Source organism: Triturus cristatus, chromosome 2_1 (assembly GCF_964204655.1).
Source record: "Triturus cristatus chromosome 2_1, aTriCri1.1, whole genome shotgun sequence".
Classification (NCBI taxonomy): domain Eukaryota; kingdom Metazoa; phylum Chordata; class Amphibia; order Caudata; family Salamandridae; genus Triturus; species Triturus cristatus.
Genome location: NC_140581.1, coordinates 931,466,333 through 931,479,641, shown reverse-complemented (window position 1 = coordinate 931,479,641; position 13,309 = coordinate 931,466,333).

Here is a 13,309-nt window from a genome sequence, read left to right as displayed (position 1 = left end):
GCTACAGGACTTTCGATTTACCTGGACGAAACTCTGATACAGAAACCAAGTACTTCAACTAGCTACACTACGTTGGATGACCGAAGAATCTCCCTTGGAGTAAAGGAGTTACTCCCCTGCAAGGCAGGCACCTGAAACACATCTGACTGGTTTGCATCTACGCAGCTCCTGAAGGACTCCAAAGATTTTGCAACACAGGAGGTGGATTCCCAAGCTTCCCCGAGGTTGACTAGAGCTCTCAGCAAACCTGAGACCAGCAGCCCTTGTGGGGACCGTGCAACCAGTACCCCTGGACACCGTGCACATTTGCAGCAGCATATGCTTTTTGTCAATCCCGGAGGCTGTGCTTTGGGCTACTTGTAGTACAGACCCTGAGCAGTGATTCCACTGAAGATTACCGGCCTACACTCCACGAGTGTTCCGTGTGCTGGTGTTTTGTGATTCCTGTAGAGGTCCCTTCGCGATCCCTGGTCCGTCGACCTGTGGGTCCCTGAGAAGGGAACTTTAACTTTCAGTGGGCTTTCCTGGTTGCTCCAGACGTGTGCTAACTCTCCATTGCTTGGGGAGTCCCCAGGACCTTGCAGGTCCTCACCGAAGCCTCTTTTTTCTGACCGTGTGGATTGCAGTTGCCAAGGCTTGCTGGTCTCCAATCCAGACACTGACCCCCCAGCACTCGACATCCTTCATGGGACAGCTCACCTGCAGACTTTGGTCATCGTAGACATCTCCTGGTCTCCGTGGCTACAGAGTCAAGCTTCACCTCATCTCACTTGAAACACCCGACATTGGTGGGCATTGGTCTATCGTGCCCCTGGTCACTGTGAAGTGACCCAGACTCTGTCCGCTCTGCTTTCAGGTTCTTTTCAGTTCCAATCCAGGCTTGGATCACACCGAACACTTCTCATCTTCCCGGCAGCAGCACTTCTTCGCAACACGCCATTGAAATCAATGAGCGTTTCTGACGCCACTTGACCCCCATGCACCCGGCTCTCCTGGGATAGGTAACACAGGTACCTCGGTACTCTTAAGGGTGCTGGCCTTAGAACCTTCTTTGTTCCAAAGGGTTTGCTTAAAGTCCTCTCCCAAGTGTCCTTAATCTGTAAAATTCCAACCGCGACTTTCCCGTAGGATTGTACGGAGCTCGTGGCTGTGTTCTCACACTGCATGCGTCCCCTCATAAAGGTTGTCTTTAACCTAATCCTCAATAAGGGTCGTTTGGACTGATGCAAGGTGCCCACTTTAACTAGTGGACAGCATATACCAGGCCAACTTCTCACATTGGTGTGCAGCGGTTGGGATTCAAGCTTGGTATTGCTTTACCAGATAATCTCATTAAGTGACTAACTGAAAACCACTGAAGGTACTTAGATACATATAAACAAGACTAGAATAAAGTAAATTCAACTGAACTTATAGTTGGGTAAGTCAAGGGTCTAGCACACCATTTTGCAAAACTCAAGAGAGTTTAGTAGTTCCCACTAGGTTAGGTAGGTGCCACACCACACAACACTAGTATGTCTTCTAGGACAGAAGCCAGTGGGGTTCTGACCACTAAGTATGACCATATCCCATTCCAAGAATTGAGGAGTATATGTACAGCTAGGAAACTGACGACAGGGAAAAACCCCAGAACTCAACGCCTCATAGAGGCTTTGCTTTTAGATGACCACAGAAAGACCCCAGGGTCTGATGAGGCAGGCAAGTTGGGTGGGACAGCAGAAGAGGAACGGCCAGGAAGTGAAAACATCCAGGACCTAGACTCTGATGCAGACCAGGACGATCAAGATGATTCTAACCTGGACAATCCAATTCTTCCTGAAGGTGAGGGAGAAGGCCTCAGTGGCCCTCTCTTTACCCCACCTGGAGGGGTTAACAGCTTACCAAGAAGATCAAGATCTCCTTCTCAGGAGTCTAATCATTCTGGTACATCTGTAGGGACCTCTACTTCTCATACAAGGTAATCCTCTTATGAGAGGAAGTGCAGATTGCTTGAGTTTGAGCGGGCTAAGCTCAGGATCAAGAGAGAGCAATTGGCATTAGATAGGGAATCCCTGGAGCTTCAGAGTGCTTCTAAAAAGTTGGGGTTAGAGCCCCATGGTGGCAGCAACAGTAGAGGTACAGAACATACTCATGACCATAGGAACCTGAACAAGATTGTCCCTCCCTACCAGAGTGTGGATGACATCCACAAATGGATAACTGCACTGGAGAGGGCCTGTAAAGAACAGAGGGTCCCTCAGGAGCAGTGGGCAGCAATCTTGTGGCTCTCCTTTGCAGAGAAAGGTAGAGACAAGCCCCTCACTGTTAGAGAAGAGGATGCTGATAATGGCAAAGTCTTGAAGAGTGCTCTGATTGATGGGTTTGGCTTAACCACTGAACAATACAGGTTAAAGTTCAGAGATACCCAAAAGGCACAGACTCAAGACTGGGTTGACTTTGTAGATTGTGCTACTAAGGCTCTGGAAGGTTGGATAAGGTGCATGACATTTTAGGATTGTACAATTTGATTACGAGAGAGCATTTCTTAATAATTGTCAAAACCAGCTTTTACACCAGTACCTGGTGGACTCTGATCTGTCCTCTCCCCAAGAATTGGGAAATGTACAGACAAATGGGTCAGAACTAGAGTAAAGTCAAAGATCGAGGGTGGTGACAAGAAGAAAGATTCTTCTAAGACCCAAGAGAAAGGTGGGGATAAAGCAAGAGATAAATCCACTACAGGGCCCCAAAACTCCTCTTCTGGGTGTGGGTCCCAAACTCCTTCCTCCCCTGAAAAGAAACCTTATAGCCATGTCTATAAAAAGCCAGGCCACTGGAAAAATGATCCCATTTGCACAAGGGTCAGCAATAAGGAAAATGTTCCTCCTAGCAATACTACCTCTCCTCCTGGTACTGTAAGTAGTAATCCCCCAGTTGGTAGTTGTGCACCCAAAAAGGTAGGTGGGTCCTCATGGGGAACTGAGGTGGACTATAATTTAGAAAGGTCGGTCCCCCTCACAGGCCTTCTCAGTCTGTGATGGTGGCATGGGATTTGCCACTTTTACTGTCAGCCCCAATTCCTTGGGCAAGTACAGACAGGTGCCACTAATCAATGGTCAGAAGGTGTTGCCATTCAGGGACACAGGGGCTAGTGTCACCATGGCGATAGGGCAGCTAGTCCCCCCTAAACAGCTTTTACCTGAGTTTAAGTACCAGGTGATCAACATTGATGGTATCAGGACAGATCATCCCATGGCCATAGTCAATCTCAGCTGGGGAGCGGTCAGTGGCCCAAAGAGAGTGGCAGTGTCCCCAAACTTGCCTGTGGATTGCCTGTTGGGCAATGATCTGGAAATGTCAGCCTGGGCTGAAGTTGAACACCAGGCCCATTTGAGAATGCAAGGCCTCCCTGAGAGAGTTGGTGGGGCCCTTAGGGTCACAGCCCAATCCCAGGGAAATTTTGGAGTGATGGAGCCTGAAAGAATGGCCCACTCTACTCCACAAGAGAGCACAAGGGTTGAAGAAAAGTCTTCTTCCCCCCGACTATAGGTAAGGGTCAGCCTCCTCAGGGAACTGATCCTACCCCTATTGAAGGAACTGCCCCAGAGGTGGTTAGGCCTGTCTTGGCAACACCCCTTATGATAGGGGACCCTTCCAAGGTGGTACCCAGTCTGGAGCAGGTAACCTGCCCCTCTGTATCCTACCTTATTCAGCCTAGGGCTGCAGAGGTCAGGGAGGTCAGTGGCCCCCTGAGGGCTTACTGCCCAGACGAACCCCCCCATCAACAGATTAGGGGCACCCAGTCTAGTTGCCCTAGCTAGGTGAAAATTCCTCAACCGCCTGAGGGATCCCTCAACATTGAATAGGCACCACCCCCAGATGGACTCTGTTGGGCAAAAGCAAACCTGGGACCAAATGGTCCCAAACCTACCATGTCCCTCCAGTGTTCCAACCAAAGGGACCCAACCCACAGCTGTAGGCAGCCAGAGGTTGACTCTTAGGACCAGACTCAGACCAGGACTCAGTCATGGAAAGAAAGGCCTCCATAATGATCTGAGGAAGCTGAGACCAACTTTAGTAGGGCCTCACTTCTCTACTCAGATACCTCACCAGACTTTTACTTTGCCAAAACACACTGCAGGTAGAAATCCCAACTTTCGGAGACCATCCCATACCCTTATGGGTAGGGACTGCCTAGTGGACCATAAGACAGGGGGTATCCATGCTAGGGTAGGATCTTCCTTATATGACCACTTAGTCAATAAAGGCTCAACTGGCCAAGGTTAGCCTTATCTCCTCTTGTTTGGGTGGTGGGGGGGATTATGTAGGAGAATTGAATCTGACTGCATAGTTACCCCCACTTTTTTCCTGGTGTTTTGCTGGTTTTCGACTTAGTCTGACTGGGATCCTGCTCATCTGGGCCCCAATCTATCTGCTTTCTCCCTAAATTGGTTGTTCATGTACTTTAGGTACACTCCAGATTGGATTCTGGGGTACCCTTACCAGTCCCTAGTATATGATATACTATGTATCCAGGGCATAGGTACCCCAGAGGCCTCTCAGGTGCTGCAGCATGTATTAAGCCACCCCTGGGAGGCCATTCAAAATGACACAGCAACCTGTGTAAGGTGGTGCATGCACCCCTTACTTAGATACAGGTTCACTATATCGATCCTTATCACTGCACATATAAACCTATCAGTCACCCCTATGGTAGGCCTTATCAATCCTGAAGGCAGGATGCTGGGCTTTATGTGAGAGGGTGCCCATGCATGAGCAGAGCCCCTCTACAGCTTTCGGAACCTATATTCCGGGGTTGTTTGTGATGCAACCAACCATATATACTTAAGTGCATTATAACCTCGCTGTAAATGCTAACTTTAAAACGGCTGCATGGAAACATGTCGTGTTTGGTGTCAAACACCTTGGAATCATACCTTCACACCAGTAACTGGTGTGGGAGGTATGATTCCACTCTACTAGAGGGAGAAAATTACAGCACCGGTGCACCCGGTACTAACTTCACAGACCCTGGCATCACAAAATGGATGCTGCCAGCCACAGACACGAGTCTGCCCTCCTGCTGCTGGACAAAACGCCGGCAGGGGAAGGCTGGACAATAGGTTTCCCGTCACAGGGAGGTGTGACCACCTCCCAGACAGGCTTTAGTGTATTGGGGCTGGGTGGGTGCACTCTGAGAGTGCTTTGATGTCTGCACTGGGGGCACATTTGGTGTCCCTGTGCATAGTCCAGCTCAAACCAGTTGCATGGGCTATCAGCCCCTGCTCTGGCGGTAACTGGACAAAGGACATGGGTGTAGCTACCATTCTGTTCTGACCCTCCCATAGGTGGGTTCCCAGAGTTTGTTCCACCCCTTCCTACAGGACTTTGGATTTGCCTGGACGAAACTCTGCTACAGAAACTACGTACTTCAACTATCTACACTACGTTGGATTACCAAAGAATCTTCCTTGGAGTAAAGGAGTTACTACCCTGCAAGGCAGGCACCTGAAACGCATTTGACCGGTTTGCATCTATGCAGCTCCTGAAGGACTCCGAAGATTTTGCAACACAGGAGGTGGGTTCCCAAGCTTCACCGAGGCCGACTAATGCTCTCAGCAAACCTGAGACCCGCAGCCCTCGTGGGGATTGTGCAACCCGTACCCCTGGACACAGTGCACATTTGTAGCAGCATATGATTTTTGGCAATCCCGGAGGCTGTGCTTTGGGCTACTTGTAGTCCAGACCCCGAGCAGTGATTCCATGAAGATTACCGGCCTATACTCCACGAGTGCTCCATGGGCTGGTGTTTTGTGATTTCTCTCGAGGTCCTTTCACGAACCCTGGTACGTCGACCTGTGGGTCCCTGAGATGGGAACTTTAAGTTTCAGTGGGCTTTCCTGGTTGCTCCAGATGTGCCCTGACTCTCCATCCCTTGGGGAGTCCTCAGGACCTTGCTGGTCCTCACCGAAGCATCTTTTCTCTTACCGCGTTGGTTGCAGTTGCAAAGGTTTGTTCATCTCCAATCCAGACACTGACCCCCCAGCACTCACCATCCTTTGTGGAACAGCTCACCTGTGGACTTTGGTCATTGTCGACATCTCCTAGTCCCCGTGGCTGCAGAGTAAAGCTTCACCTCATCTCACCTGAAACACCCGACATTGGTGGGCATTGGTCTATCGTGACCCTGGTCACTGTGAAGTGACACAGACTCTTTCCCCTCTGCTTTCAGGTTCTTTTCAGCTCCAATCCAGGCTTGGATCACACCGGACACTTCTCATCTTCCCGGCAGCAGCACTTCTTCGCAACACGCCATTGAAATCAACAAGCGTTTCCGACACCACTTGACCCCCCTGCACCCGATTCTCCTGGGATAGATAACACGGGTACCTCGGTACTCTCAAGGGTGCTGGCATTAGAACCTTCTATGTTCCAAAGGGTTGGCTTAAAGTCCTCTCCTAAGTGTCCTTAATCTGTAAAATTCTAACCGTGACTTTCCCATAGGATTGTACAGAGCTCGCGGCTGTGTTCTCACACTGCACACGTCCCTCGTGGGTCCCCTGTGTCACTACCTTGGGTGGTTCCTTGGGGTCCCTGCGATTCTACGTGCTCTAGGCACTGTGTCTAGTCAAGACGTGGTTGTTATACCACTTTCTTAATATATGGTTTGGTCTCCACCTGGGGCCCACTGTGTATTGTGCTATTTACTGTCGTTCTAGTGCTTTAATATGTGTATCTTGTTCTCTAATCTCATAAAGAGGTTAGTAGAGAGTGTTTAGAAATAAATACATATATTTTATATATACCTTGTGTGGTTCTCCTTTCATTTGGTCATTCAGGAGGTTATAATCTGGTAAACCAAGCTGCTTTACATTCCTTCGAGACTTAGCCTGAAGGCTGCTCTCCATAGCTACCACTAGGATAGCTTTCAATAAAGGTTGTCTTTAACCTAATCATCAATAAGGGTCGTTTGGACTGGTGCAAGGTGCTCACTTTACCTAGTGGATAGCATATGCCAGGCCAACTTCTCACATGCCCTATCTTAGTAGATATGGCACATTCCTGTTCTCTCCATGTGACACATCACAGCAAATCAGGGGCGGTTTCTCCACGTGGGCGTCAGAGCGTCGTCCCACTGCTTTCTGGCACTGCGAGAAGTAGAAACGTAAAATAGTATAAATACTATTTTACGTTTCTGTTTCTCGCACTGCGAGAAAGCAGAAGGGTATGCCTGGTTGGGTTGGGTCGGGGAGGAGTGGCTAGCCCAATGTTATGGGCGCTGGCTGTTTGGTCGGCCTCAGGGCCGACCCAACCAGTCATAGCAATCTCTGTTTTCTCCATGTAGGCTGCTGCGCAGCCTGCATGAAGAAAACGGCCTCCCCATAGACGCCTGTAAGGACGGTGTCCTTGCCAATCACAACGCTGCCATTGCAGCGTTGTGATTGGCTTAAGGGTGGAGAGGGAGGCTGCCTGCTTCTGCTTCCTGTGAGCACAGAGAGAACAGGAGACGCGACATGGGAGTCTGGGACCGGAGGCGAAGGTACTTAAAACATTTTTAAAAATTAAATTAACCCCCCTCCCCGCACGACCCCCTACCCCCCCCAACCCGCGAGTCATGCTGGCCGCGAGTGCAGCAAGTTGTCTTGCTGCGATTCGTTACGCTGCATCACATCATTGTAAATCTGGCCCCAGGTCTATAGAAAACAAACACCGTGCTATACAGCAAGACGGGTGGGCAGAGTTGACGGAGTGACACTGCGCGGAATTTCATGAAGTTGTCTAAAAACTCCATGGAATTCCGCTCTGCCCTAACTATGCATGCAGGCAGCAGATCAGGAGGGTTCCTCACCTCCAGACTGCCACCTGCTTTACGGCTTACCTGGATCTGTCGTTCTCCATGCCTGGGCTGTCCTCCTCCTGTCTCCTCGTCCTCGGCGGTGCAAAACCCCTACGCTGCATGACTTGGGAGGAATGCACTTGCGCATGAGTAGTCCTCACAAGTCCTGCAGCGTAGGGGTTTTGCCCCACCGAGGACAAGGAGTCAGCCAGGAGGAGGACAGCCCGAGCACAGAGAACGACAGATCCAGGTAAGACTCCTTATCTTCTCTTTCTGGGGGTGGGAGGCAGTGGCAAACTCCGCCACACCGAGGAATCAGAGTTTTGCCGAACTCCGCATTCTCAGCAGAGCTCAAAGTTGGCAAAACTCTGCAAACTCACCTGGCTGAGTGAAGTTTGCCACCCACCCTTGTACAGCGACCTGCAGTTCTCCTTCCCTCTACCTCGCCCCGTCCTATGTGCGCAGTGCTTTCTCCCACAGCCAGGTCTGACGTGAATAAACAATGTGAAAGATCCTGGCCGGTCCTCTGGCTCCTATGATAAATGATTGGTGGGTCCAAAGCTCCATGAGCCCTTATAACTTGATACCTGTGGATCAGCCACAGCGAGGCTTGATGGAGCAGACGAGAAATAAGCTGGGGTGGAGAGTATTCATGTAGTCATCTTTGTAGTAGTTACCAGTGGTGGGCAGCATAGTTTGCGGGTGGATGGGTGGGCATGTCATGCAAGAGGGTGAGGGGGGGGGGCGCTGTAATGCAGCATTGTGATTGGTAAGCACCCAGGCTCCCCTGACCAATCTCAATCACAATGCTGCAGAGCAGCATTGTGATTGCTCTAAGCATCCTGGTTGGACGCTCTGCCAGGGATGGGGGCCTGGGCATGTTCTCCACACAGGCTGTAATGCAGCCTTCATGGAGAACAGGGAAAGTGCGCATGACTGTTTTGGGTGGCCCGGAAGGGACGACCAAACAAGTATTGCGCACTTAGGTGTGGGCAAACCACTCCTTCCCTGCCCTTCTTCTAGAGCAGAGCAGCCCTGCCCACAAAGCAGCACAAAGCATAAAACGATAATAATTCAAAGTTATTATCGTTTTAAGTTTCTTTTTTGCACTGCTTAAAAGTAGTGGGGTGACACTCCTCTGCCATAGCGGAGGGGCCGCCACTGGTAGTTACCCAAGTGGAAGGTTTTATGTTAAAAGCCCAATCAGGTCCCTTTTTGTGAACTATTGTCTGGGAACATCAACTGATTGATTGGCTTCCCCCACCACTGCTGCCCACATAATGCATTTCAATCATTCATGTCAGTCTGATCGGTCGAAAGCAACAACCGCGTCAGAACTTGGGACAAAGGGTTATAAAACAAGGTGGCTTGGAGTCCCTACAGCTTGTGATCCAAGTCTGATGTTGTCACTGCAGTGGGGTTTGGGGGCATTTGGTGAACTTATTCGCGTTTCTGGATATCTTTCCTCTCCTCTTGGGACAACCCAAATGAGGATGAGTTTGGGACATTCAACAAAACCAAGACGTGCACCAGAACATGTTCGATCAGTTCCAGCTTATTTGGGATGAATTGACCATCCGACATAACCTAAGCCACTCTCAATTAAAGTATGGTCCTGGCATCTGACAATTACGGGCATCAAGGACACTTTGCAAAAGAACAACTAAAACTCAACCTACAATTAAAACTCTTTTACAACTGAGAAATACTATACTAAGACAACCCAGACTAATTACAGCCTGATAATGACCCCATGTCCCAAGAGGGGTCAAAAATGTGTTGATGCAGGATAAGAAAGGCAATCACATGAAGACAACACAATCCTAAAGAAAACAGCAGATTGACTGTTTCGTAGAGTTCCCATTTGTGGAACAATAAAGACCTGAATGGAAGACACTGTAAAATAAACCTTATCAAGCATGGCGGCTGTCTTCAGTTAGTCTAGGGTACATCTGTATATTATCACATGAAGAATCTATGTGTTAAAGAATGAATGTTTATATCATAAGGCAACATTAGACACAATAGAGAGTATAGCATGAAACCACAAAGTTGATATGTAGACGAAAACACAGAAAATTCACATTCCACGTTTTTTGCTGTCAGGTTTAATTTCTGTAGGGGAGAAAAGAAGACATGTACCTCTGCAGCTTGAAGTGTGATGATGAAGGTGGTTGTGCAAAGGAAGCTGATAAAGAAGTGATCAGCCGTTGGTAAGGAGCTGAGCTGGAGCTGTGGTTCAGGTGGGGCGGGAAGGCGAGGGGTCGGGAAAGACTGTTGTTCCACTTGTGACCGGTTTCCAGTTTCTCAGACAAGGTCACTAGACTTTGAAGGGCATGTATGAGTAGGTACCATTTTCGGGAGCTGAACATTCATGGTATTGTGCCAGCTCTTTTGGAACACACAGAAACCTTTCACAATAGATGTAAAAAACCTAAACACTTATCTGTCCATTGTCTCAGAAATTCTATGTAATTATCAAAAGCACCATCCTATGCATAGAAAGAATTAATATACCCTAAGCTTTCCTTGTCAACAACGCTACTGTAAAACAAGCAATAGCAAACTAAAGAGATCTTTCCTTTGGGACCTATTGGCTTTGTCAATGATTTTTATTGATGCTGTACAGAATCCCCAATACTGTGCGGCATGGCTAAAGAAGAAAAAACAAGTATATGATGCAGCTGTTCAAATGATTTTGCAGGCAAGCCCATCACGCATGCACACGCCTACAAAAAGTTGTGGGTGTCTTTTTTTCTTTTTAGTAAGAGCTGTACAAAAAAAGAATACAAATGTACGAAACTTTTTTTTTAAAGCAGGTGGGGCAGGCAAACTGGAGGGGCATAATCAACATTGGGATGGCGGAAGCAATACAGGGACCTGAGGGGGGAAGCAACATGGAGGGTGCAGCTGAGTGCAGAGAAAAGGAAATAGGTGAGAGAGAGCAACAAAGAGTGCAGGGTGAGAAAAGAAAATGAGGAGAGAGCAACATGGGTCTAGGGGGAGAGGCACTTAGGGGAGAAAGCAGCGCAGGATGGTATAAGCACACATGGGCGAGTGCATCACAGAGGGGGCCGGATAGAAGCACACAGGCGAGAGAGCAATATGGAGGATGGAAGGGGAAAGAAGAACACTAGAGAGTCAGCTGGAAAACACATGCACACTTGTGGAGTGGTTAAGACAAAATAAAAAAAGTAGTTCCATAAAAGTGAGTTGTGGATGGACACAAGTAAATACAACTGCTCTAGGGAAGGGACAGACACAAAATGACCACGACAAGTCATTGAATAAGATGCGAGCAAATTAGTGTGACAGTAAATCCAACCAATGGTAAGCAATTGGTAGGCTGCTAGCCCCTCTATGTTCTTGGTAAGTCCACAACATATAGTTTGCAACCTGAGAGCTTATGCTGTCCGGTAGGCTTGACCTAAAAAATGTCTCAGTGCAAAGTTGGCTACTCATGATAGCGCATTAAGAAATGATTTGTGGCATTTCATACATAGTTTTCCTGAAGTCTCCGTGCATCTGGGGTGGAGGATTCGATGGAAATATCACCCAAGGTTATTCTGGAGTCACCATGCATCTGCCAAGGTGTGGCTATTATGGCAGCAATGAGAGGAATGGGAGGTACACATTACTACAGAGGATGGTATAGGATTATGACACCGTTAAGAGGAGAGGATGGCATTTTCTACAAGAATTGTTACGACTGCTACTTTGAAGAGGGAGAATGCTACAACCTACCACATTGCAGGGGAGAAAAAGTATGCTGAATCTGTCCCCTGGGAACCAGAGAATAGTAATGCTCTCTAATTTAGTCACTCTAAACAACTTATTAAACCTTGAAAGGGGTTTGCTGAGATGGTATCTTCTGCAATGTATATGGTAGAATCCCCTGCTTTAGTGAATGATGTCACTTGTAACCCATTTTCTCCCATCCATCATTTCATGCTAGCCCATTACAGCATAAAACAGAGCACCCCTCAGCATTCTCAGACCCCCTTGCACCGGGCCTATGAGACCCAGTGTAAAAGAACATTCCTTTCAGTCATCTCAGAACACACATCATAATGTGTCTACGTGCTAGACATGCATGTGCACTCATAAAAACTGCCTTGCTTTTGTCACAATGTAATCTCTGAAAGAATTCAGTTGGTGTTGAATAGTACTCCGTAAATATAGCCCACACCATTAGTTAAAAACAGTACATTGACAATGCAGTCAGGGTGACACAAAGAGCAAGATATGTGCGACTACATGGCACAACCTCTCTCTGAAAGAATCACTGTGGCCATGTGCTGCTGAAATGTAACAGTGTACAGATACACAGAGATGCACACATAGTCAGTCAGAGACACAAACAACTAGGGTTATGCCATTTTGTGGTTGCATTTGAGTAGAAAATGCAAAAGTGCTTCATTTCAGTATAGTGATTTCCCATCATCCATCTGAACAGGAAGTGACATCACTGATTTCCTGCCAAAACAGTCTTTAAAATGAGAAACCAAGCAAACAGTCTCCATTTACTATCATCCATCTGCACAGGAAGTGGCATTGCTGCATTTCCAATCATTCATCTGCACAGGCAGTGACATCACTGATTTCCTGCCAAAACTGTGTTCAAAAGAAGAAGCCAAACAAGAGAACTTCATTTGCCATCATCCTTCTGCACAGGAAGTAACATCACTTCATTTCCTATGACCTAACTTCACAGAAAAATGCCATCATTGGTTTCCTGTCAAAACCAACTTAAAATGATAAAGCCACTCAAGAGAAATTCATTTCCCATCATCCATCTCATCACCGCCTATTGCTCCCTGCCCTCCTCACCGCTGCTAGGACCTACTTAATGGCAGCCACAGCACGAACACACACAGTGGCACACCAAAGACAAGAATGTCTGCGCCTGTCTGTGCCTGGACTACCCCCAGCCCTGAATCCTGATTCCCACTATCCACCTCTAGCCTGCTGCGTTCCTCCGTACCCTCAACTCCGGCACTGGCTCACCACTCTGCTTTCCACCACACCACACAACATGGAAGGACCATCCAAATAAATCTCCTGAAAAGTTCTCATTCATTCTCCAACACTCCACCCCCAGCACTCCTGCACTAACATCACCCAGCAGACTCACACAAACCAGCTACCCACTCACGCTCATACAAACTAACCATCACTCACTCGACATGCCACACTTGCATGCATGGGCAACATCTGCTCACTCACCAAACACGCCAGGGAGATATGGAACCTCCTGCACAACCATGCTTCGGACCTGCTCTTCATCATGGAAATATGGCTAAACCCAACTTCTGCACTGGGCGTCACTACAGTCAAATCGGCCAGCTACAAGCTCACCAAGCAAGGCCGTCAGAGCAAGCCTGGAGGCATAGTCACCATCATATTCAAGGAGAACATCAGCTGCCCCACCTACATGGAGACCCCTACTGGCTACATGAAACATTCCATGTTCAAGCTGCACATCACAGTCAA